This window comes from Biomphalaria glabrata, chromosome 1, assembly GCF_947242115.1.
Source record: "Biomphalaria glabrata chromosome 1, xgBioGlab47.1, whole genome shotgun sequence".
NCBI classification, from domain to species: domain Eukaryota; kingdom Metazoa; phylum Mollusca; class Gastropoda; family Planorbidae; genus Biomphalaria; species Biomphalaria glabrata.
In genome coordinates, this window is record NC_074711.1 from 89,913,848 (window position 1) to 89,939,871 (window position 26,024).

General features: G+C 32.1%; 1 long non-coding RNA gene across 10 annotated transcripts; it reads right to left on the minus strand.

Annotated features, from left to right (window-relative positions):
• Positions 1-1,398: 1,398 nt before the first annotated feature.
• Positions 1,399-24,963, minus strand: LOC129924259 (uncharacterized). 10 transcript variants are annotated; one of them, XR_008776275.1, is made up of 11 exons: positions 24,886-24,963; positions 24,538-24,638; positions 24,340-24,434; positions 24,040-24,181; positions 23,851-23,945; positions 23,439-23,626; positions 21,757-21,885; positions 20,458-20,633; positions 5,072-6,176; positions 3,757-4,062; positions 1,399-3,633 (listed from the first exon to the last, which is right to left on the minus strand). It is a non-coding gene; the product is annotated as an uncharacterized LOC129924259 (long non-coding RNA). The 10 variants fall into 10 exon arrangements; XR_008776273.1 differs by having other exon boundaries at positions 24,538-24,670; XR_008776272.1 differs by having other exon boundaries at positions 5,072-5,260; positions 6,138-6,176; positions 24,538-24,963.
• Between the last annotated feature and the right edge of the window lie 1,061 nt (positions 24,964-26,024).

Genomic DNA, 26,024 nt, shown 5'->3' on the forward strand with positions numbered 1-26,024 from the left:
TGGTCTGTGTTAATTTCTTTTTTTTTTTCAAATTACTTTGTATTGCCTATATGGGGAAATGGTATTTCTGGTGTTTCTTTGCTCAGCAAAAACAAATCAGGATTTGAACTCAAGCCCCCTTGACAGTGGTTTATGCCAGATATCCAGCATTTCATGCAGTTTGTTGGCCAAATTTGATACTCACAGTGCCCCAGTGCAGGTAGAAAGAGGACACCTTGCCTCATTAATGTTTGCTGCTCCAGACTTGCTTCTATCTCAACTGATCTAGGAAGCACTACAGCTGGGTTTCAGTCCACTGCATTGGCTAGAGAGGATTTCAGTCTCTCAGGCTGCAACTTAAATGAAGTCTGATGTGATTTTATTTATAAAAAGTTGTATGGATGTCTTTAAGCTACATAACTTATCCTAGTCCAATGTGTTGATTGACATAGTTACCAGGTACTGGTACTAAAAAAATTGCCGCTTTTATCCTCCCCTTCCAGCAACCCTTAGATCTAGTTTTTCTAAATTTCTAGTAGTTTAATAGTGCTTTTCCATATGTCATTAAAAAGTTATGTTAAAAGTTAACAGGTTTCTTTAGCTAATTGCTTTGTAACAATATTTGTTTTTGAGCAAATTTTTAGCAAATCTCAAACTTTGATCTGATTCTATGGCCTCCTTCAGTCACAAAGCTGCTATGGATCATCTCATTTTACAAATATTAGCTATTAATCATTTTCCTGACATTAGTTGTGGTTGCAATGATGTCACCCACACAGCTATATATTTGAAGGAATGGAATATGCCAATACAGTTTGGGATCAATGGCATCGTAGGCTCTGCCTGGGAGTAGCCCTGTATGCTGCTAACTGAATGGTTGACTCCTGATTTTTCCTCAAAAGGCTTTCCCATGTTGGTTTTAGCTGCAGACTTTGCAATCTGTAGGGCAGATGATATAAAGGTCATCTGTTTTTGCGTCCCATGGTCGGCACTATGACCAACTGTCTTTACCTTTCCCTAACAAATGCCAGGAACCCATTAGAACCAGGTGTACTCAAAGGTGCCTAATAGTCCTAAAATTAAAAATCCCAGTCTTCAAACCCTGGACACTTGTTTGGAAGCTAAGTATTTCACCGCTCAGTCACCTCACCTCCAAGTGAATTATATAGAAGCTTTTCACTGTTTGCTCAACTTTCATTCTACAACTAAAGCAAGGTAATTATGTATTGTTAGGGACAGGGGTGGTCTCAATGCTGTCTGGAATGATTCAAGAGAATATTAGTATTATGTTAGCATGGCAGGGCCCAAGGTCATGTCTAGCCTGCACTAACAAGAAGTTACAGTTGCCAGAAGGTAGACTGGGTGGGTTGTATCTGTGCACCTCAGTCTGTGACCAAAGAAATCAAGAAAGAGAAGAAATAACAAAATGATACTTTAATTCAAATGAGCAAAGCAGCAGTTACAAAACACTGCAGATAAAAAAACAAAAATTAGGAAAAGATCTAGTACATAAACATTAGAAGTGGCCATCATTTTAAAACAAACTTTAAAAAAACAAACTGCCAATTATTTTGACAGTTGTTTCAATTAGAAAAATAATGTACCATAATATAAAACTATATATATAAAGTAGCTTTACATATAGAAAAAAAAAAATTCTGAAACTTAAAGGCAGTTCCAAGTACAGAATAATTAAAACTGACACACTCTGGTCAACAGTACAGGAAACAGCATCGCCCTAACCCATATAATAATAGGCGGAAGTATAAGCATACAGCTTAGCACTAGTCTACAAAAGTAGCAAAAATAGAAATACATAAAAATAGCTCTGAGAACATCAGTTCACAATTATAAAAAAATGCTTTCATGACCTGTTAATAAAGTCTAGGTCTACTGTTTGTTTTCTTGGTTTTACATGTGTTCCATCAGAAATAGAGATTACATCCTCAGAGACTATGGATAACGGATACCCCCCATGATCACCATTAGATAAGACAAAGTGAATTAGTATTTGAAAGTTTTAAATAGACTATGGGGATGAACTCAATGCTATAGTGAAGTCTGACAATATTAAATATTAATATAATCTTTGTTTATGAAACAATTTCTTATTTTTATGATTTCAGACTAAAACTTAAAATGCATTCATAGCAACACACAAACACATTCATATTAATAACATCATAGAAAATGCTAACAGTTTTAGTTTAAATATAATATAACATATAATTGATCTAAATATTGTCAAGTCACTATTTACACTATAAAAAGCATAGAACAAATTGTGCATGGATGTGACACTAATGAACATTAATATGATAGCACACAAAAGAAGGGGAGATGATAAATTGAATTAAAAGCATAATGTAGCGACTTCAATAATAATAATAATAATATACCACAGCCCCTCCCTCCTCCAAAAACAAAAAAGATAAAAACATTAACTGAAACAACAAGATGATTAAGGGAACAAAAGGAATATTAAAAAAGAATGAACAATGACTGGACTGATTGTCAAGATATACCTATATATAGAACAAGATAGAAATCAATTATGGTGATTCCACCTAATTAGTTCTTACAAAGTACATCACTTGAGTACTTGTACCTGTATCAGAAATGATTGTTCTACTCATTGTCATCTGTTAGGTTTTCTGACTTTGCGACCACTTCTTGTAATGTAACCTCTTTTTTTTCTTCTTCTAGCCAGCTTTATTGCTGCTGAGCTGTAAGCTCTTTTGCAGACTGTGCCAATGAAAAAAAGTGTGCTGTTTTCTTCAGTTGTTCAGCACTGCCGTACAGGGTGTTGGTTATGTTGGGCTGTAGTGGAAGTAGGGTCTGCCTAAGGTGGATTAGGGAGGAGCATTCAAAGAGGATATGGTTTACGGTTTCAAAGGGGTGGGCGCAGTGTCTGCATAGGAGGAGTTGTGTGGAGTTTATTTTGTTCAGGTGGTAATTTAATAGTGGAGTGTGTCCTGTTCTTAGTTGGAAAATTGTAGATTGTTCTTTGCAGGGGAGGAAGTTAATACTGTCCAGTTTGTTAGGTGTAGTCATTTCTTTGTACATGGCTCTGCCTGTGTTTCCTGATGCCCATTGGTTGAGCCACTCCTCTTTATGATTGTTGACTAACATTGACCTTAGGGTGAGGTAGTTAACAGGTCTATCTGGTTGTTCCATAGATGAACCTGCCTTTGATAGCTTATCTGCCTTTTCATTTCCCATGATGACAATGTGTCCAGGGATCCACTGTAGTGTGATATTAATATTTAATTTTGATATCATCTGATGGATTATCACAATGAGTGTTGTCAACTCTCTTGAGCTGTGAGGTGCTGCTGTTAAGTTCTTGAAGAGTAGATTGGGAGTCTGTAAAGACAACAATATCTGATGGTGGTTGCATTCCTTCATATAATTTGTTTTCCACTGTCTGTAGTGCTATGGTAATGTAACAAAGTAGGTGACCACGGGTACTCAGCCTGAGGTTGGGAGGAGATCTGAATTTGAAGTAGCATTAGGGAAATGTTCAGTTCTTTCAGATGCAGGTTCCCTCACAAAAAAGGCTCTAAATGATGGTAGAAAAGGAAACAATCTCTTATGTATCTACTGTGTCTGTGTCTTTGCCTCTAGGAATTGTTTTCCCTCTCAAGATGTTCACTGTAAAGAGAACAAAAATCAATCAAAACATTTTCATAGTCAGTGAAACACAAAACTTGGCAAAGCTTTACTTAGGGGTTTAGTATAAAAAAAATATTAATTGATATACATAGCTTTGCTTACCTTTTTATTCCATACATCTCTTGATGAATATTTTAGTTTACATTTCATCTTCATGTCAGTCTACATCTTCATCATGTCAGCCTACAATTTCATGTTGGCCTACAATTTCATGTTGGTCTACATCTTCATCATGCTGGTCTACTTCTTCATCATGCTGGTCTACATCTTCATCATGCTGGTCTACATCTTCATCATGCTGGTCTACATCTTTATCATGTTGGTCTACATCTTCATCATGTTGGTCTACATCTTTATCATGTTGGTCTACATCTTCATCATGTTGGTCTACATCTTCATCATGTTGGTCTAAATAAGAATAAGAAAAACTTTTGCCTTGAAAAGGGAAAAAAAAAATTCTATTGCTTTTCTTTTCATGTTCAATAAAACTATTCTGATGATGCAGCTTTATGTTTTAACTTAGTATTTTATGAATAAACTTTAAAGAAAAAAAATACACTCAAGACACCTACTACAGCAGCAAAGAATAACTACCCAAATTAAGTGAAAAAAAATTTAAGTTTTATTAAGCCTTTAAATTCTAAGGAATTTATTGAAGATTTTCAATTATGCCAAAAAACTATACATAACTAGCTATTTAGTGTATCTAATGTACAGAATACAGAAAGCTTTAATATTTAGAGTGAAAATTCTGCTATAAAGTTTGTGCTTTTCTAGAAAATAAAATCACAACTTTTTAAGTTCTTTTGCTTGTAGTCCAAACTAATTTGTTTTGTTTAGTTGGCAATAGCAAATAGCTACAGAGACTGTCTAGATTGTTTCAAATTCTCTAGGTTTATTCTTTTTATATATTCTTTTATTTGATCTCACTTTCTTTATATTGCTTCAGCCAATCTCTATATTGTTTGCTCTCCTTTTTCTATCCTTATGTATTGTATTTCTTTTAGAATGTACTTTAAAATCAAAATGTAAGCAAAGAGCAAATTATCAAGTTTAAAATTCCCACGAGATAAGATCCAAACAAATGAAAATTCAGTTTGATTACAATTATCCTTAGGATTACCACTATAACAATGACAATATAGATGCAAACAGGAACAACATTCACACACAAAAAATATAAACACTCAGTCTTATACAGCCAGTGCTTAATGAACTAAGTTTCTCAGTGATGTGACAAATGACTATGAAACACACTGACAGAAAGTAGAGTAAAAGAATAATAAAATCTTTCTGTTCTAGCCTTAATGAAGAGGAGGCGACCACTTTATCCAGATCTGATGTAACTGGTTTAGTGGCTGCAGATCGTCCTCAAGAATGCATAAATGAGATCAGATAATGTTTCAACATTACTTACATGTACACTGCACTTGTTTGATATTCTTGTCAAATGTTTGACATGTTTTGAATGTTTCTTGAGAACTGAAGAGAATCTACTTCCTTGACCAAATGTCCAGCAGAATAAATGTCATCAGGCAAGATATGAGCATCAAGATGACCACACACAGTCCAGCACACATATCACATGACCAGGCAGCCATCCATTCTTATGAGAAGACAAAGTCTTAGTGTAGTGACCTCTTTTGCTTGAATTTTTTCTTGTAACTTAGTGCACAAAATAATTGAGAACTGAAATGACTTCAACAAAATATGAAAATCTAGGAGACAAAAAAATGCTAAGTAGAGGAAAAATGACAATTATAATACACATTTTGTTAATGTTTTATTTCATGTCAGTTCTCTGCAATTCTATAGAATTTGAAGAGTTAGAGCATGAATAAGATGATAATTCCCCTCTCCCTTTTCAAGTTAGTTGTTAGTAACACCAGGTTAGTAGCAACAAAATCATGTAGAAATAGACATGGCTTTATTTAATTTAGTCTGACTGTTGTTGACTTGTAGCACCAAACTGCTGGTAGGCAACTAAACTGTTGAAGGCATAATATATCTTAGCTAATAAGAACTTGAACAACTTCCTAGTGAACGAAACTAAATATAACATTTATAATACTTGTGATCACATGAAATAAATGTAGTAGAGACTTAAGTAATAAAATTTCTTACAATCTAACTCACTACAATAACACAACCTTTCAGTCTTACATTCTGGAGTCGTCTCCCCTAAGACCAAGTGATGACAATGCCACTTTTGCATCATTCATATCCAATCACTAACCTCTTTCCACAGTCACCATAAAAACACACACACACCCACTCCATAACACTTCTGCTAGTCCAACATTCTTTCACTGAATCAAGCCACAAGCATCCTACTTGTCCATATGTTAGACTTTGCAAAGACCATGTTTTTAATCATACTAGTTACATTTAGCAGACACTCTGGCACATATTGGAAATAATAGTGCAAATATTATGACTAATCAAGCTTTAAAAAACTCTAAATTAGATTCTTATTTCTGTACCTTGATATCTGTCAACAAAAACAACTGATACATTTGAACCTAAGGAAGAACAAAAAGAATCTGAAATATAAAGTTGTGTAACAAAAACTTGAGAGTTCAAGGTAACAAAACTTAATACATAGATATAAATTCCAGATATAGGCGAGAACCTAAAAAATTGGAATTTAATTTTGTAGCTTGATATCTGTTAACAAAAAATTAAACTTCAGTAAAAAGAAGTGTGATTAAACATTTCAAATATATAAATTCATATGTTGCTAATGACACTGAAAAAAAAAGTGTTTCTGTGAGTAATAAACAGGACTACTCATTTGTAAAAACACTGCAGATTATGTATAATATATAATAACCATAATCATATATATTTATTTATTTATTTATAACGGTTATCAAAACTAACATAATATAATATAGTATAATATAAAGAGAGAGAGAGAGTTGAATGAATACTTGATGTGCCCCAACAGTTAATAGGACACTTGAGGTGCCACACAAGTTAAAAAGACAAGCAGTAGTTAGGACACTTGTGGTGCCCCAACAACTGATAGGACACACATGAGGTGAACAACAGTTGGTATGATGGATGAGGTGCCCAACAATTGATAGGACAGAGTGCCCCAACAATAAGACCATTGAGTTGTTAGGATGAATGAGATGCCCCATGATAGGATACTTTAGGTACCCCAACAGTTAATAGGAGACTTGTGGTGACCTAACAGTTGGTAGGAAAGAAGAGGTGCCTTACCAACTGATAGGATATTGAGGTGCCCCAACAGTTATAAGGACATTTGAGGTGCCTAAAAAGGTGCCCTACCAAACAATAGGACAAGAGGTGCCCTACAAATTGATAGGACACTAGAGGTGCTCTACCAATTGATAGGATGCTTGAGGTGCCCTACCAATTGATAGGATATTGAGGTGACCCAACAGTTATAAGGACATTTGAGGTGCCTAAAAAGGTGTTGAAAAACTTGTGGTGCCCCAACAGCTGATTGGACAGACTTGAGGTGGACAACAGTTGGTATGATCGATGAGGTGCCTAACAATTGATAGGACATTTGGAATGCCCAAACAATTGATAGAACACTTGGAGTGCCCAAAAATAAGAATATTGAAGTGCCCAACAGTTGTTAGGATAAATGAGATGCCCCAACAAATGATAGGACATTTGAAGTGCTTCAACAATAGATACAATACCTAAGGTGCCTCTAGAGTTAAAAGGATATTTGAGGTGCCCAAACAGTCGTTAGGACACTTGTGGTGCCCCAATAACTGACAGGACACACTTGAGGTGCCCAACAGTTGGTATGAGGGATGAAGTATTCCAACAATTGATGACCATATAGGTGCCCAACAGTTGGAAGGTATTGATATTTTGTTTTTTTGGCACATCAGCACAATTAAGGCTATGTCATGCCCATAATCCCTCAAGGGTTATTCCCCCTTCATAGCTCAAGAGCTAAGTTTTATACGGATGGGTCATTAAAAACAAGATTCATTCACACCTCAGATGGTGAAAATAGTAAAAATTTACATAAATTAATAAAAATCTATTTTAAATATTACATATTTACAATTGCTTTACCCTATCACAAATCAAACACTGGTAGACAGTTGAAGGATGAAAAAGGTGCCATAAAAATTGACCAGACACTTCAGTTGCACCAACAATTAATTAGTAGATAGTATATTGAAGTTGGACAGTGATTGTAAATTTTAACACAGGCAGACAATATTTTTATGCCAATGTATATAATATATCTCATCAAGTAATAGTCAGTAATTTTGTGCAGTACAAGTATATATATTGCATTGAAGTTGAACTGTAATTGTAAAATTTAACCCAGGCAGACACTACATTTGTGTATATTATATATCTCATTAGTAAATAGTATGTAAACACTCATAGACAGATGAAGTCAATATTTTTATGCCAATGTATATAATATATCTCATCAAGTAATAGTCAGTAATTTTGTGCAGTACAAGTATATATATTGCATTGAAGTTGAACTGTAATTGTAAAATTTAACCCAGGCAGACAGTACATTTGTGTATATTATATATCTCATTAGTAAATAGTATGTAAACACTCGTAGACAGATGAAGTCAATAATTTTATGCCAATGTATATTATATATCTCATCAAGTAACAGTCAGTAATTTTGTGCAGTACAAGTATATATATTGCATTGAAGTTGAAGTGTAATTGTAAATTTTGACACAGGCAGACAGTACATTTGTGTATATTATATATCTCATTAGTAAATAGTATGTAAACACTCGTAGACAGTTGAAGGATGAAAAAGTGCCCAAAAAAATCAACCAGACACTTCAGGTGCACCAACAATTAATTAGTAAATAGTACATTGAAGTTGGACAGTGATTGTAAATTTTGACATAGGCAGACAATATTTTTATGCCAATGTATATTATATATCTCATCAAGTAATAGTCAGTAATTTTGTGCAGTACAAGTATATATATTGCATTGAAGTTGAACTGTTATTGTAAATTTTGACACAGGCAAACAGTACATTTGTGTATATTATATATCTCATTAGTAAATAGTATGTAAACACTCATAGACAGATGAAGTCAATATTTTTATGCCAATGTATATAATATATCTCATCAAGTAATAGTCAGTAATTTTGTGCAGTACAAGTATATATATTGCATTGAAGTTGAACTGTAATTGTAAAATTTAACCCAGGCAGACACTACATTTGTGTATATTATATATCTCATTAGTAAATAGTATGTAAACACTCATAGACAGATGAAGTCAATATTTTTATGCCAATGTATATAATATATCTCATCAAGTAATAGTCAGTAATTTTGTGCAGTACAAGTATATATATTGCATTGAAGTTGAACTGTAATTGTAAAATTTAACCCAGGCAGACAGTACATTTGTGTATATTATATATCTCATTAGTAAATAGTATGTAAACACTCGTAGACAGATGAAGTCAATAATTTTATGCCAATGTATATTATATATCTCATCAAGTAACAGTCAGTAATTTTGTGCAGTACAAGTATATATATTGCATTGAAGTTGAAGTGTAATTGTAAATTTTGACACAGGCAGACAGTACATTTGTGTATATTATATATCTCATTAGTAAATAGTATGTAAACACTCGTAGACAGTTGAAGGATGAAAAAGTGCCCAAAAAAATCAACCAGACACTTCAGGTGCACCAACAATTAATTAGTAAATAGTATATTGAAGTTGGACAGTGATTGTAAATTTTGACATAGGCAGACAATATTTTTATGCCAATGTATATTATATATCTCATCAAGTAATAGTCAGTAATTTTGTGCAGTACAAGTATATATATTGCATTGAAGTTGAACTGTTATTGTAAATTTTGACACAGGCAAACAGTACATTTGTGTATATTATATATCTCATTAGTAAATAGTATGTAAACACTCATAGACAGATGAAGTCAATATTTTTATGCCAATGTATATAATATATCTCATCAAGTAATAGTCAGTAATTTTGTGCAGTACAAGTATATATATTGCATTGAAGTTGAACTGTAATTGTAAAATTTAACCCAGGCAGACACTACATTTGTGTATATTATATATCTCATTAGTAAATAGTATGTAAACACTCATAGACAAATGAAGTCAATATTTTTATGCCAATGTATATAATATATCTCATCAAGTAATAGTCAGTAATTTTGTGCAGTACAAGTATATATATTGCATTGAAGTTGAACTGTAATTGTAAAATTTAACCCAGGCAGACAGTACATTTGTGTATATTATATATCTCATTAGTAAATAGTATGTAAACACTCGTAGACAGATGAAGTCAATAATTTTATGCCAATGTATATTATATATCTCATCAAGTAACAGTCAGTAATTTTGTGCAGTACAAGTATATATATTGCATTGAAGTTGAACTGTAATTGTAAATTTTGACACAGGTAGACAGTACATTTGTGTATATTATATATCTCATTAGTAAATAGTATGTAAACACTCGTAGACAGTTGAAGGATGAAAAAGTGCCCAAAAAAATCAACCAGACACTTCAGGTGCACCAACAATTAATTAGTAAATAGTATATTGAAGTTGGACAGTGATTGTAAATTTTGACATAGGCAGACAATATTTTTATGCCAATGTATATTATATATCTCATCAAGTAATAGTCAGTAATTTTGTGCAGTACAAGTATATATATTGCATTGAAGTTGAACTGTAATTGTAAAATTTAACCCAGGCAGACAGTACATTTGTGTATATTATATATTTCATTAGTAAATAGTATGTAAACACTCCTAGACAGATGAAGTCAATAATTTTATGCCAATGTATATTATATATCTCATCAAGTAATAGTCAGTAATTTGTGCAGTACAAGTATATATATTGCATTGAAGTTGAACTGTTATTGTAAATTTTGACACAGGCAAACAGTATATTTGTGTATATTATATATCTCATTAGTAAATAGTATGTAAACACTCGTAGACAGTTGAAGGATGAAAAAGTGCCCCAAAAAATCAACCAGACACTTCAGGTGCACCAACAATTAATTAGTAAATAGTATATTGAAGTTGGACAGTGATTGTAAATTTTGACACAGGCAGACAATATTTTTATGCCAATGTATATTATATATCTCATCAAGTAATAGTAATTTTGTGCAGTACAAGTATATATATTGCATTGAAGTTGAACTGTAATTGTAAAATTTAACCCAGGCAGACACTACATTTGTGTATATTATATATCTCATTAGTAAATAGTATGTAAACACTCCTAGACAGTTGAAGGATGAAAAAGGTGCCCCAAAAATCGACCAGACACTTCAGGTGCACCAACAATTAATTAGTAAATAGTATATTGAAGTTGGACAGTGTAAATTTTGACACAGGCAGACAATATTTTATGCCAATGTATATTATATATCTCATCAAGTAATAGTCAGTAATTTTGTGCAGTACAAGTATATATATTGCATTGAAGTTGATTTGTAATTGTAAATTTTGACACAGGCAGACAGTAAATTTGATTTATATATCTCATTAGTAAATAGTATGTAAACACTCGTAGACAGTTGAAGGATGAAAAAGGTGCCCCAAAAATCGACCAGACACTTCAGGTGCTTGTAAATTTTGACACAGGCAGACAATATTTTTATGCCAATGTATATTATATATCTCATCAAGTAATACTCAGTAATTTTGTGCAGTACAAATATATATATTGCATTGAAGTTGAACTGTAATTGTAAATTTTGACACAGGCAGACATTATATTTGTGTATATTATATATCTCATCAAATAATAGTAATTTTGTGCAGTACAAGTATATAAAATTGTATTGAAGTTGGACAGTAATTGTAAATTTGGACACAGGCAGTAATTTTGTGCTGATGTATATTATACATCTCAAGTAATAGTCAGTAATTTTGTGCAGTAAAAGTATATATATTTATATATACATTCTATTGAAGTTGGACAGTGAAAAGATTAAGAAGCACTCTTCAAAGTGATGAGCTATATCAGTGCTAGTATTCAATGACATTACAGGAAGATAATCAGTATTGAAATATATTACTGATAATTTTGATTTTCATTTTTCATTTTTATGTTCTATATTTAGAAAGCTGTTGACAGTATTGTTCTTGTCAAAATTTGGTATCACTGATATTGTGTCCTTGTTAAATTTTGTCTTTTTTCAATGTGTAAAAAAAATATATATATATGATCAGAACATAAGGTTTTAGAGGTTGCAGATTTAACACTAGTAGATTTTTGTGTTTAGACTATTGTTTATTTTAATGTTTACATTGTATTAATATTGTGCACAATTTCTTGGGGTCTTTAAGTCATTTTTATTTATATTTGTAAGTATATGTAGTATTTCTTGAAAATTTTCTGTCTTTTTTTCCTGCTGTGCTTGTTTGTTTTTATATATTGACCAAATCTTGCTTTTGGAACAGGATGTGCTTTAGGGTAAGAGAGTGAGGTCAATGTGTTGCTCGAATCCTCCTCAATTTAATCAAAGTTTTCAGTGCACTGAGTCATCATCATATCATCATTTATATAATTGTAACATTTTGGTATAAACTTTGTTACATTTTTTTTTTTACATTATAATATTTTATTAATTTTGTTTTCTCTTTCTATATGACCAAATAATATATTGTAAAAACATAATAATTGATTATGACATTGATTATTAGATTGTTGACAATTTAGTGTGTTATGTTAATCACAATAGTATTGGCTTGATAATATTGTAAGTGATTGTAAACTATAAAAGATATTAGATATCATTATTATCTATAAAAAAGTATAGAATGCCATTGTACTTTTGATAAGTATTAATAGATACATGGATGGATATACTAAACTAAAGAAAGTTGCTGAATCGTTTGGTCTTAAAGATGAAGAAAAGAAAGATGTTTTGACATAAATGGAAAGGAAAGAAAATCAAGTTGATATTGAAATAGTTGGCGAGAGCACAAAGAGAAGAGAGAAATGCAACTAGATGCTGAAATAAATTAAAAGGATGCAAAACCAGACAAAGAATCAGAAATTAAAAAAAAAAACAACTGAAAAATAAAAGCTGCAATTCAAAACAAGGGAGACAAAACAGAAACTACCAAGCGTGAACATATAGAGAATATTTACAAAGCACAAAGAGAAGAGAGTAATGCAACTAGATGCTGAAAGAAATTAAAAGGATGCAAACCAGACAAAGAATCAGAAATTAAAAAAAAAAACAACTGAAAAATAAAAGCTGCAATTCAAAACAAGGGAGACAAAACAGAAACTACCAAGCGTGAACATAAAGAGAATATTTATAGGCAAAAAATGAGGGACCTTATGAAACTGATGAAATAAATAGTTATTTTCAGACTATCTGTAAAACTTGCAATTACAATGAAGATACTTGTTCTAATATATTCATCTGTAAACTAAGTGGCAAGACTGTGAGTGTTATTAACTCATTAATAGAAGAACAAAGAAAGAAATGCATCCTGTTAAAAGCAATATTATTGGAATCTAGATCATCAAAGAGAAATTTATTATCAACATCAAAGACAAGAATCTAATTCTCCAAACTATAATGTACCAAGAAATAAATAGATAAGGAATCGGAAATCAGAATAGGTAACAAAGTAATAATGTTAATATAAATGAAGTTCAAGCAACAGTGTATAATATTGAACTAGAACTATAATTTCTTCCAACATATGTTAATGGTGTACTAGTGAAATATACCACAGTCATTACAAATGATAAACGTGTTACACAAGATACTATGACAGGTATAACTAAGAACATATGACAGGCTTAACTAAGACAATATGACATGTAAAACTAAGAAAAAATGACAGGTAATACTATGAAAATATGACAGGTAAAACTAGAACTTATGACAGGTAAAACTAAAAAAATATGACAGGTAAAACTAAGAAAAAAATGACAGGAAAAACTAAGAAAATTGGACAAGTAAAACTAAGAAAATATGAAAGGCATAACAAAGAAAATATGACATGTTAAACTAAGAAAATATGACAGGTAAAACTAAGAAAATATGACAGGTAAATATAAGACGAATTTCTTTATTAAGCACTCAAAGAATGATTTCACTGGGAATTGCAAATATATTTTGATCACCACATTAAATGCAGAGGTCAAAGACAAGCTAATTATCACACATTTGTTGTTATATTTATTGTTACAAACGTTCAATGGAATATAGATGAAGACATCTAACACAGTTATACATCCGTATGAATTTCTTTTTTAAGCACTCAAAGAATGATTTCACTGGGAATTGCAAACACATTTTGATAACCACATTAAGTGCAGAGGTCAAAGACCTGCTAATTAATACACATTTGTTGTTATATTTATTGTTACAAACGTTCAGTCGGAATATAAATGAAGACGTCTAACACAGTTATACATCCGTATGAATTTCTTTTTAGGCACTCAAAGAATGATTTCACTGGGAATTGCAAACACATTTTAATCACCACATTAAGTGCAGAGGTCAAAGACCTGCTAATTATCACACATTTGTTGTTATATTTATTGTTACAAACGTTCAATTGGAATATAAATGAAGACGTCTAACACAGTTATACATCCGTATGAATTTCCTTTTCTAAGCACTCAAAGAATGATTTCACTGGGAATTGCAAATACATTTTGATCACCACATTAAGTGCAGAGGTCAAAGACCTGTTAATTAGCACATATTTGTACACAAATGTTTGTAGATATCCTCATTACAATTCAATAAAGTTGTTACAAAACCTCACTGGTTACATCACTTCACAGTGTCTCAATGGATAGGGTAGAGATGAGCGTGATACAAACGACAATCCCAACTGTTCCTGCACAATCATCATATATCTGATGGCTTATATTTTCATCCTTTTTTTTTTAACTCTTGTTTTGCAAACGTGCATCAGTTGAATAGTTGGAGCCCAATAAAAAGTTTCAGGCTTGCTTTTTTCACTGACTCCTGTTTTGAGCTTGTTGACCTACAGCTTCATTTTGATGAACTGACTGTAACAATATTTTTGATGACGTCGTGTTCAAGCTATTGAAGGTGGTCTACAAGCATCCGGTTTGAGGGCTGAATCAGCCTCACAAACTTCGCACTCAACTAATGTCGAGTGAGTTGAATCAGCGTCAAAGCTTGCACTCAACTAATTATGTCCCAACTATTATTCAACTGAGCCGAAATAACCGGTTATTTTACAAACTCATTCTTCTTTGTTGTTTTTTTGAATGCCTTTTAACATTCCAAGTTATGATGATGCTTTGTCCAAGGCACTGTAGCACGTGAAAAAATGCAAAACAAGAAAAAGGATGTGCACTGTTGGGTTGTCTACAAATGCACAGACATAACCAACAATTTCGTCTTGGATCAACAATTCAATTGATGACAATATTACTACATCTAGTCCTCAGCTAAAAATCCTCAATTTTTCAAAAATGAATACAATATCCTTTCCTATAAGTACGAAGATGGTCATGGAGACCGATCTTCTTTGAAAAAAAATCCTCAACTACATCCTTTAAACATGAAGATGGCTAAAGAGCCCAGTCTTCACTTTTAAAATTCCTCCATTAATCATTCCTATGAACACAAAGATGGCTAAGGAGTCCAGTCTTCGCTTTTAAAATTCCTCCATTAATCATTCCTATGAACACGAAGATGGCTAAGGAGTCCAGTCTTCGCTTTTAAAAGTCCTCCATTAATCATTCCTATAAACACGAAGATGGCTAAAGAGTCCAGTCTTCGCTTTTGAAAAGTCCTAAGCTAAACATAGTAATGTCATCAATTAAATGTGTTTTCTCCACAACTATTTAGTTGGTCTGCAAGTGCAAATGTTGATTAGTGTGCGCTGCATCACGAGCGGCGATATTTCCTTTGATGGACACGTTCATATGTTCCTTGAGTGTGACTTAATTATTGATTTTTACAAACGTTCAATCGGAATATAAATGAAGACGTCTAACACAGTTATACATCGGTATGAATTTCTTTTTTAAGCACTCAAAGAATGATTTCACTGGGAATTGCAAATACATTTTGATCACCACATTAAGTGCAGAGGTCAAAGACCTGCTAATTAGCACACATTTGTACACAAATGTTTGTAGATATCCTCATTACAATTCAATAAAGTTGTTACAAAACCTCACTGGTTACATCACTTCACAGTGTCTCAATGGATAGGGTAGAGATGAGCGTGATACAAACGACAATCCCAACTGTTCCTGCACAATCATCATATATCTGATGGCTTATATTTTCATCCTTTTTTTTTAACTCTTGTTTTGCAAACGTGCATCAGTTGAATAGTTGGAGCCCAATAAAAAGTTTCAGGCTTGCTTTTTTCACTGACTCCTGTTTTGAGCTTGTTGACCTACAGCTTCATTTTGATGAACTGACTGTAACAATATTTTTGATGACGTCGTGTTCAAGCTATTGAAGGTGGTCTACAAGCATCCGGTTTGAGGGCTGAATCAGCCTCACAAACTTCGCACTCAACTAATGTCGAGTGAGTTGAATCAGCGTCAAAGCTTGCACTCAACTAATTATGTCCCAACTATTATTCAACTGAGCCGAAATAACCGGTTATTTTACAAACTCATTCTTCTTTGTTGTTTTTTTGAATGCCTTTTAACATTCCAAGTTATGATGATGCTTTGTCCAAGGCACTGTAGCACGTGAAAAAATGCAAAACAAGAAAAAGGATGTGCACTGTTGGGTTGTCTACAAATGCACAGACATAACCAACAATTTCGTCTTGGATCAACAATTCAATTGATGACAATATTACTACATCTAGTCCTCAGCTAAAAATCCTCAATTTTTCAAAAATGAATACAATATCCTTTCCTATAAGTACGAAGATGGTCATGGAGACCGATCTTCTTTGAAAAAAAATCCTCAACTACATCCTTTAAACATGAAGATGGCTAAAGAGCCCAGTCTTCACTTTTAAAATTCCTCCATTAATCATTCCTATGAACACAAAGATGGCTAAGGAGTCCAGTCTTCGCTTTTAAAATTCCTCCATTAATCATTCCTATGAACACGAAGATGGCTAAGGAGTCCAGTCTTCGCTTTTAAAAGTCCTCCATTAATCATTCCTATAAACACGAAGATGGCTAAAGAGTCCAGTCTTCGCTTTTGAAAAGTCCTAAGCTAAACATAGTAATGTCATCAATTAAATGTGTTTTCTCCGCAACTATTTAGTTGGTCTGCAAGTGCAAATGTTGATTAGTGTGCGCTGCATCACGAGCGCGATATTTCCTTTGATGGACACGTTCATATGTTCCTTGAGTGTGACTTAATTATTGATTTTTACAAACGTTCAATCAGAATATAAATGAAGACGTCTAACACAGTTATACATCCGTATGAATTTCCTTTTCTAAGCACTCAAAGAATGATTTCACTGGGAATTGCAAATACATTTTGATCACCACATTAAGTGCAGAGGTCAAAGACCTGCTAATTAGCACACATTTGTACACAAATGTTTGTAGATATCCTCATTACAATTCAATAAAGTTGTTACAAAACCTCACTGGTTACATCACTTCACAGTGTCTCAATGGATAGGGTAGAGATGAGCGTGATACAAACGACAATCCCAACTGTTCCTGCACAATCATCATATATCTGATGGCTTATATTTTCATCCTTTTTTTTTTAACTCTTGTTTTGCAAACGTGCATCAGTTGAATAGTTGGAGCCCAATAAAAAGTTTCAGGCTTGCTTTTTTCACTGACTCCTGTTTTGAGCTTGTTGACCTACAGCTTCATTTTGATGAACTGACTGTAACAATATTTTTGATGACGTCGTGTTCAAGCTATTGAAGGTGGTCTACAAGCATCCGGTTTGAGGGCTGAATCAGCCTCACAAACTTCGCACTCAACTAATGTCGAGTGAGTTGAATCAGCGTCAAAGCTTGCACTCAACTAATTATGTCCCAACTATTATTTAACTGAGCCGAAATAACCGGTTATTTTACAAACTCATTCTTCTTTGTTGTTTTTTTGAATGCCTTTTAACATTCCAAGTTAAGACTAAGACTAAGACTAAGACTGCTTTATTGATCCTTACGGAAATTTGTTGTGATTACAAGGACTCGTTTCTCATATAAAGACAACACAACAGAAAAATACACATAAATACAACAGACAACATAAAGAGTTCATTCAGCGACTACACACAGGTATCTTGGTGCATTTCATGTTCCCTGATCAATGAGTGGCGGTGATAGAGTCTGACCGAGTGAGGTACGAACGAGTTTTTGTACCGCTCCGTTCTTGTTTTGATTGACAGCAGTCGCCCACTTCGCGACGACCTGGCGTAGTTCTGATGGAGCGGGTGGCCGTTGTCTTCCAAGATTTTTTCGATTTTTCTTAGGCACGTTTGTTCAAAAAGTTCCTTTAAATGTGGTAATGTTGTGAGTGTAATTTTTGATGCTTTTTTAATGATGTTTTCTAGACGTTGCAACAGTTTAGATGAGGCGTTGCCTTGCCAACAACTTATTCCGTTATGATGATGCTTTGTCCAAGGCATTGTAGCACGTGAAAAAATGCAAAACAAGAAAAAGGATGTGCACTGTTGGGTTGTCTACAAATGCACAGACATAACCAACAATTTCGTCTTGGATCAACAATTCAATTGATGACAATATTACTACATCTAGTCCTCAGCTAAAAATCCTCAATTTTTCAAAAATGAATACAATATCCTTTCCTATAAGTACGAAGATGGTCATGGAGACCGATCTTCTTTGAAAAAAAATCCTCAACTACATCCTTTAAACATGAAGATGGCTAAAGAGCCCAGTCTTCACTTTTAAAATTCCTCCATTAATCATTCCTATGAACACAAAGATGGCTAAGGAGTCCAGTCTTCGCTTTTAAAATTCCTCCATTAATCATTCCTATGAACACGAAGATGGCTAAGGAGTCCAGTCTTCGCTTTTAAAAGTCCTCCATTAATCATTCCTATAAACACAAAGATGGCTAAAGAGTCCAGTCTTCGCTTTTGAAAAGTCCTAAGCTAAACATAGTAATGTCATCAATTAAATGTGTTTTCTCCGCAACTATTTAGTTGGTCTGCAAGTGCAAATGTTGATTAGTGTGCGCTGCATCACGAGCGGCGATATTTCCTTTGATGGACACGTTCATATGTTCCTTGAGTGTGACTTAATTATTGATTTTTACAAACGTTCATTCGGAATATAAATGAAGACGTCTAACACAGTTATACATCCGTATGAATTTCTTTTTTAAGCACTCAAAGAATGATTTCACTGGGAATTGCAAACACATTTTGATCACCACATTAAGTGCAGAGGTCAAAGACCTGCTAATTATCACACATTTTTTGTTATATTTATTGTTACAAACGTTCAATTGGAATATAAATGAAGACGTCTAACACAGTTATACATCCGTATGAATTTCTTTTTTAAGCACTCAAAGAATGATTTCACTGTGAATTGCAAATACATCTAGATCACCAGATTAAGTGTAGAGTCTCAATGCATGAGAGATGAGTGTGATACAAATGACAATCCCAAATGTTCCTGCACAATTATATACATGTAATGGATTAAATCTTTTTTTTTTTACATTTGTTTTGCGAATGTGCATCAGTTGAATATCTGGAGCCAAATAAATAGATGCATCATGAGCGGCAACATTTCCTTTGGTGGAAACGTTCATACTGATTGTTCATTGAATGGGTTAGGGTTAGGATTTTTTGCATGCAATTGTATCACATGGAATAGTAGATTTTTGTTTTCACATTAACTCCCAACATGAAAATATAATGCACATTTTTCCACACCTTAGAAATGAAACATTTTAAGAGTATTCAAGTCAACTTAATATGTCATTATATTGCACATAATCACAAGAAACCATAAATGTTTTTTTTCACACTATCACACACTGAAGAATTGAAACAGTTTATTTAGTTAAAGATCTACATGAAGTCAAGTCAACTTGTTTATGCAATAGTACATATCACTGTGAATTGGAGATCCTTTTTTTTTGTCCAATTAAGTACTGGGGTGTTAAGACCATGCACATTAACACATAGTTGCTACAATAGTAACTTTAATCATCCCAATCTCCAGTAACTTGAATCATCCCAATCTCCAAGTGGCAAAGTGAAAGTTGATGGTGATTCACAACTTTTCATTTTTGTGTTTGAATTCCATATTTAGAATACATTACTATTGAATTAATCCAAATGACAAAGAATCCAATTCCATTATTTGTTGAAATATATTTACATTTATACAGTTGGAATTATTTCAGAGCAATGCAGTTTTTCTGAAAAATTTAATAGGAACATCCACATATTTTAACTGAAATTAAAATGGTATATCACTAAGTTTAACAAATGAAAATTCAGTTTACTTTCATAACTAGACACTACTAAAACAAATACAATACAGATTTCTTTAACTAGACAGGTGAACTTACAAGTTGTGTGTGAAGTGTTTGTGAAGTAATTACTGACATCATAATATACAAAACAAATACAGGAACCATGCATACATATACAACTAATGCAGGATATTTAAAGTATCATGCACATACAACATACAACTAATGCAGGATATTTAAATTATCATGCACATACAACATAAAACTAATGCAGGATATTTAAAGTAACATACACAAACAACATACAACTAATGCAGGATCATCACTTTACAAAAAAATAAATGCTGTGAAGTATAAGAATATTTCTTACCTTCTTCTTAATATGGCTCCATTTGAAGAAATGGCAGACGAACTTAAGATAAAACATGTTGATCATTTGTAGATCGGTAGAATCTTTTCACAGTGAGAGAGACGTTTAATGTTCCTTCAGTAGCCTTGAAATGTTCATCCTTTTTCCTTGACCTCATGTTTAATTGACCATTTAGTCTATAAGTGAGATAAGAAAAATGCACTGTTTAACAAATACATCACATTTAAATGCATAACCTTTAAATGCAATATTGATAAAATTTCTTTTCATTCAAGAAGAGCTTTTCCTGTCTCAGACCTAATGTTTAAAAAGAATGTTTTTTAGTGATGGTCATTTTGTTTTCAAATAATAGTCATACTATCTCACTGTGTGATGGAAAAATAGAAAAGGTTTATGAGACTTCATGGTATTTTAATGTCAATTTTTTTATGTATCTCTCTTTGATAGGAGGTATAGTGGCTGAGCGGTAACACACTTAGCTTATAAAGTTGATGTCCCAGGTTTGAATCCTGATATTTTAAATTTTGGGACCTTTGGGTACGTCAAGATTCTACCCAACTCTAATGGGTACCTGACATTAGTTGGGGAAAGTTAAGGCGGTTGGTTGTTGAGCTGGCCACATGACACCCTGGTTAACTGTGGGCCACAAAACATGACCTTTACATCATCCTTCCTATAGATCGCAAGGTCTGAAAGGGGAACATTTTTTTAAATAAGAAAATCACATTCAACTTTTCATTTGGCTATATACATAAATGTGCCACGAAGAATGAAGCAAATTGCTTATTTTAAATTTTTAGGAAGTAATGCAGTCTAATGTGAGTTCATTAATTTGTGTTTTTAACCCAACAGCTCCATCTTTTAGGTTTTGAAATGCTATCCAATTAAACAAAAGGAGATAACTAATTTTTTTTTAAAATAATAATTAAATAAATAAATAAATAAGTAAATAATACAAACAAAATAAATAAATTACATAAATAGAAAAATATAGCTAGTTTTAAAATACTTCAAATATCAAAAGTATAAGTACACATTTTAAAAATATCTAATTTCACAAGTAGGCCTTATAAGCTACCCTATCTAGACTTTTATTTAAAATATTTTTAGAAAACAAAAGATTATACAGATCTGGCTTAAGTTTTGTGTTTTGGTTCTAAACTAGCTCTTATTGTCTGAAAGTTTAAGAAACTATTGCTAGGGTCCTAAAAAAATACATCAGAATTAGGCTCCTATTGTAAAAACAATGCATCTTAAAGCAAAAGCTCTTGGGTTATAGTGTAAACAAATATTTATTACCTTGATATGTAGATCACTAGATAAACTTTATGACAATAAAGTTGACAGTGGAGAATCAAGGCATCAGTGAAGAATCAGTGCACAATGATTGAGCCACTAACCTCCAGATCAGTAGCATGTAGAGTCTGTCTTTAAAAAAAAAAAAACTTGAATGTTGAAGCAAATTTACAAATTGAAAGAAAAATGTCAATCTTAAAAAAAAAAAAAAAAAAAAAAAAGGAAACAGTAACAGCCCTTGCCCAAGTGTATTAATATATATATATATATACTAGATATATTTTACCAGCGACCCGCGGGTCTTTATTTGCTTATTACTGTCGATATAGTGTTTTTAAAACATTTAAACGAAATAATAATGTAATAAATAAAGCGAATGTGTAAATGTAAAAATAGTATGAATGAAGCCATCAAATCAAAATAGCTAATCTACTTAAATCCATTTTTTCAAATTAAAACATTTGCTTGTAGGCCTACATATATTTGATTAAAATTTGAAATGAATAGACTTAATTTTGTATGTTCATGTGTTAAAGTATAAAGTAGATCTTGAGGTAGACAAAGATCTAGATCTAGACTAATCTAGAGTTAAAAATTGGCTTTTATAGAGTTCATTCTGTGCTGCGCATGCGTGAACTTTTTTCATGAATGAATATAGGCCTATCTCAACACGGCTACGCAGCTTTAGCGAACAGCAAACGAATGTATTAAAAAAATTTAAATGTTACTTTGATTAAAATATGAAATGAATGGACTATAATTAGTATGTTCATGTGTTAAAGCATAAAACTATCTTTGCAAAAAAAAGTTTTATCATCTTAGAGTTCAATAAGAGTTTTAGACCTAGGCATAGACTATAACGAACTAATGTAAAAATGATTTTGTAACACAAATTTGAAGGTTAATTTTATTAAATAATGAAATAAATAAACTATATTTTGTATTTTCATGTGTCAAAAAAAAAAAATAAGTGCAAAGTTTAGTTCTAAAAATTAGATCTAGATCTAAATCCTTTCGATCTTTTCTCATGTCAACATTGTAAACATCGCCTAGATCCATAAAATACTATAGCTGTAATAGAGCTGGTCTTTTTTTTTTTTTTTTGATGGTCTTAAGTTTGTTTTAGGGCCACAATACATACACTACGGTCTAAGTTGGTACCCAAGGAACATTTCTGACAAGTTTTATCAAGTTTTTATTTCTATACTGGAACATACATACATACATACGCCAAACATTCTGCTTTATATAATATATATATATATATTAATAAAATATCAACCTTACAAATCAGAAGGTAAGTTATTATAAAAATGTATGCACCATTCAAACAGTAAATGTGAAGCAGCTCTTGTGTGGTTGCAACTACACCACCTTATTAAAAGTTCACATTTTGGTCCTAATTTGTTAACTTTAGAAGAAAACATGTAGCTTATAAACCTAAAACTAGAGCAATGTTTGAAAATTTGCTGGCCAAACAACCCATGGTTAACCAATGGCCATAGAAACAGTTGAGCTTGACACTATCTGACCCATGATCACTTGGTCTGAAACGAGTACTCTAAAACTAGTACTCTAAAACTAACATTTTATGTTTTTATAACAGATTTTTATATGCTTTTAAAATTTATTTTTTTTTTACTTTGCTTTAAGATATTTGACTGGTACACTAGAATTCAACTCACCTATTGTTCTTAGAGAATTAACTAAGTAACCTTGGACACAAACTTGATCTCCTTGGCCTGACATATCCAGACTCATGACAGTAAAGTGGGTCACTACCAATGCAAGAAAGGTGTACACACTGTTTGGCAGAGTGACTTGGCAATGAAGACTTGTGTATCATAGGGGTGCACTGCTGATAGCTGATACCCTGAAAACAGTTTGTGATTACATAATCTTATTTGATTGACCTAAATGTGGTAAATTAATAAATGCCTTTTAATATTATATTAGTTATGATGATGCATTGTCCAAGGCTAAGTAATGCATCAAATAACAAAGATAGTTATCTAACAAAATAAATACCTATAGCTTTTAATATTTTCTTCTTTTGTAAAATTTGTTTGGTGAATGAAAATAAAACTTTGTACTCACTGTGTAGCCATCTTCATAGTCTTGAGAAATGAACCAGACAGACCATTAGACATTTGTTGATATGCAGTTCAGGGTTATGCTAACCAAATCTAAGGCTTGACCAAAACACAGAAAATAGTTCAGAATAATGTTTAAAAAATTTGAATAAATTGTTTCAGAATTAACTGTTGAAGAAAAAAAATGTCTTACTTTGGCTTTGAATGCTTTAATTCATACAAATGCCAAAGAGAAAACTGTAATCATCTGATAGCAGATTACCAAGGAATAGTAGTTGCTTGGATAGGATGACAAATTGGTACTGTTGGTAACAGAATGTTTGCTTGTTAAGATTCTGAAATATGGAAACATCATATACTGAATTAGAATCTCTCTTAAAATACACTATCTCATGATATTAAAATAACATTGTTATATAATAGTAAATTAATTTAATTTCCATTATCTTTTTTGTAAAATGTGATTTGAATGAAATTAAAACTTTGTACTCACAGTGTAGCCATCTTCATAGTGTTAAGAGATGAACCAGACAAACCATCAAACATTTGTTGATATGTAGTACAGGAATATGCTAAGCAAATCTGAAGCTTGACCAAAAACACAGAAAAATGTATAACAAGTTATTTTTAACATGCAATGATAAATTATTTTAGAATTAGCAGTTAAAGAAAAGAAAAAATTAAGTCTTACTTTGGCTTTGAAAGCTTTAATTCATAAAAATGCCAAAGAGATAACTGTCATCTGATAGCAGATTACCAAGGAATATTTGTTGCTTGGATGACAAATTGGTACTGTTGGCAGCAGAGAATGTGCACTTGTTAAGCTGATTAAATATGGAAACTTGAACTACAATATCTCTTAAATACACTATCTCATGATATTTAAAATAACATTGTTTCTATGAAAACAATAGTTAAGCCTATAAGTATTGCATGGTTTGACTATGTTAAATAAGATATGAAGGAAAAATACTTGCCCTATAATTAGACTTCCCATGATGTTTACTTCTAGTTTCAATTTCTTCATTCATATATTTACCTGACCTGTCTGTTTACAGCTTTGGCTTTTATCTTCCAGGCTAGTAGTTGATTAGTAATCAATACTCAACATCTTGAACTGATTAAAAAAACAACTACAAGGTAAATAAATAATTGTATAATTACACATTAAGATGCAATTATTATCATTTGAATTCAACTAGATATCAAGTAGCTGAGCATTTAAACAAATAAATGGCATCTAATAAAAAATTGCTATTCAAAAGTCTTAGTGAAGATACTGGGATTTTGACTAAGCTTCATAATGAGATAATCCCCAATTGGATCTAGCTCTTTAAATGTTAAAGTGAAGAAAATTTATTAAAGTTGTTATGTATACATTTGAAACTAATTACCATAAGGCTAAGAGATAACAGAAAACAAATATTCTTAAATTGTTAGGAAAATATATAAACATTTTCAATTAGCATGCAATAGAAAAAAAAAAAAAAAAAAGAAAAATGCAATTAAAATATACAAATACATAGAAAAAAAATATACTTGCTTTGATAGGTCTGTAGTAAGAAACTGGTTCTTATTTAACATACATGAAAAGAAATGAATTAAATTAAAGTAGTTAAATGTAACATTGGAAAGAACCACTTGCCTTAAAAAGAGAAATATGGTACAAGCTTGCTACAATTCTGATTATAGGTGCTTTTTATTTCTCAGATGTCTCTTAGTCATAGTTCTCATAATCTAGATCCCATTTCTAGATCACTTGGCTGTAAACTGCATTTGGAACTGAAAATGTTATAAAATATGAGAATATGGATGTTATGACTGCAAAGAGAAAGAGTTTATTTTGAAGATATTGACTTTATTACCAAATTAGTAAGGCTAAACATGAGTTTACCTATCTCATAAATAATACATCAATCATAATCAGGCTTTTCTAATATGCATATATTTAAAACTAGTTTCCAAAAACTAAGATAACAGAAAAATATACAAAGTGTTATGTTAATATTAAAAACAAGTTTAATTAGCATGCAGTACAAAGTCAAAAAAACTATACTATTACTTACTGTGCTGCTCAATATCTATATATACCAATTGCCTGCCTATTCTTTATTAAGCAAGCATCAAAAGAAACTTAAGTCTAAATTACATAAATTATAGCATTTGAAACAATGTCTT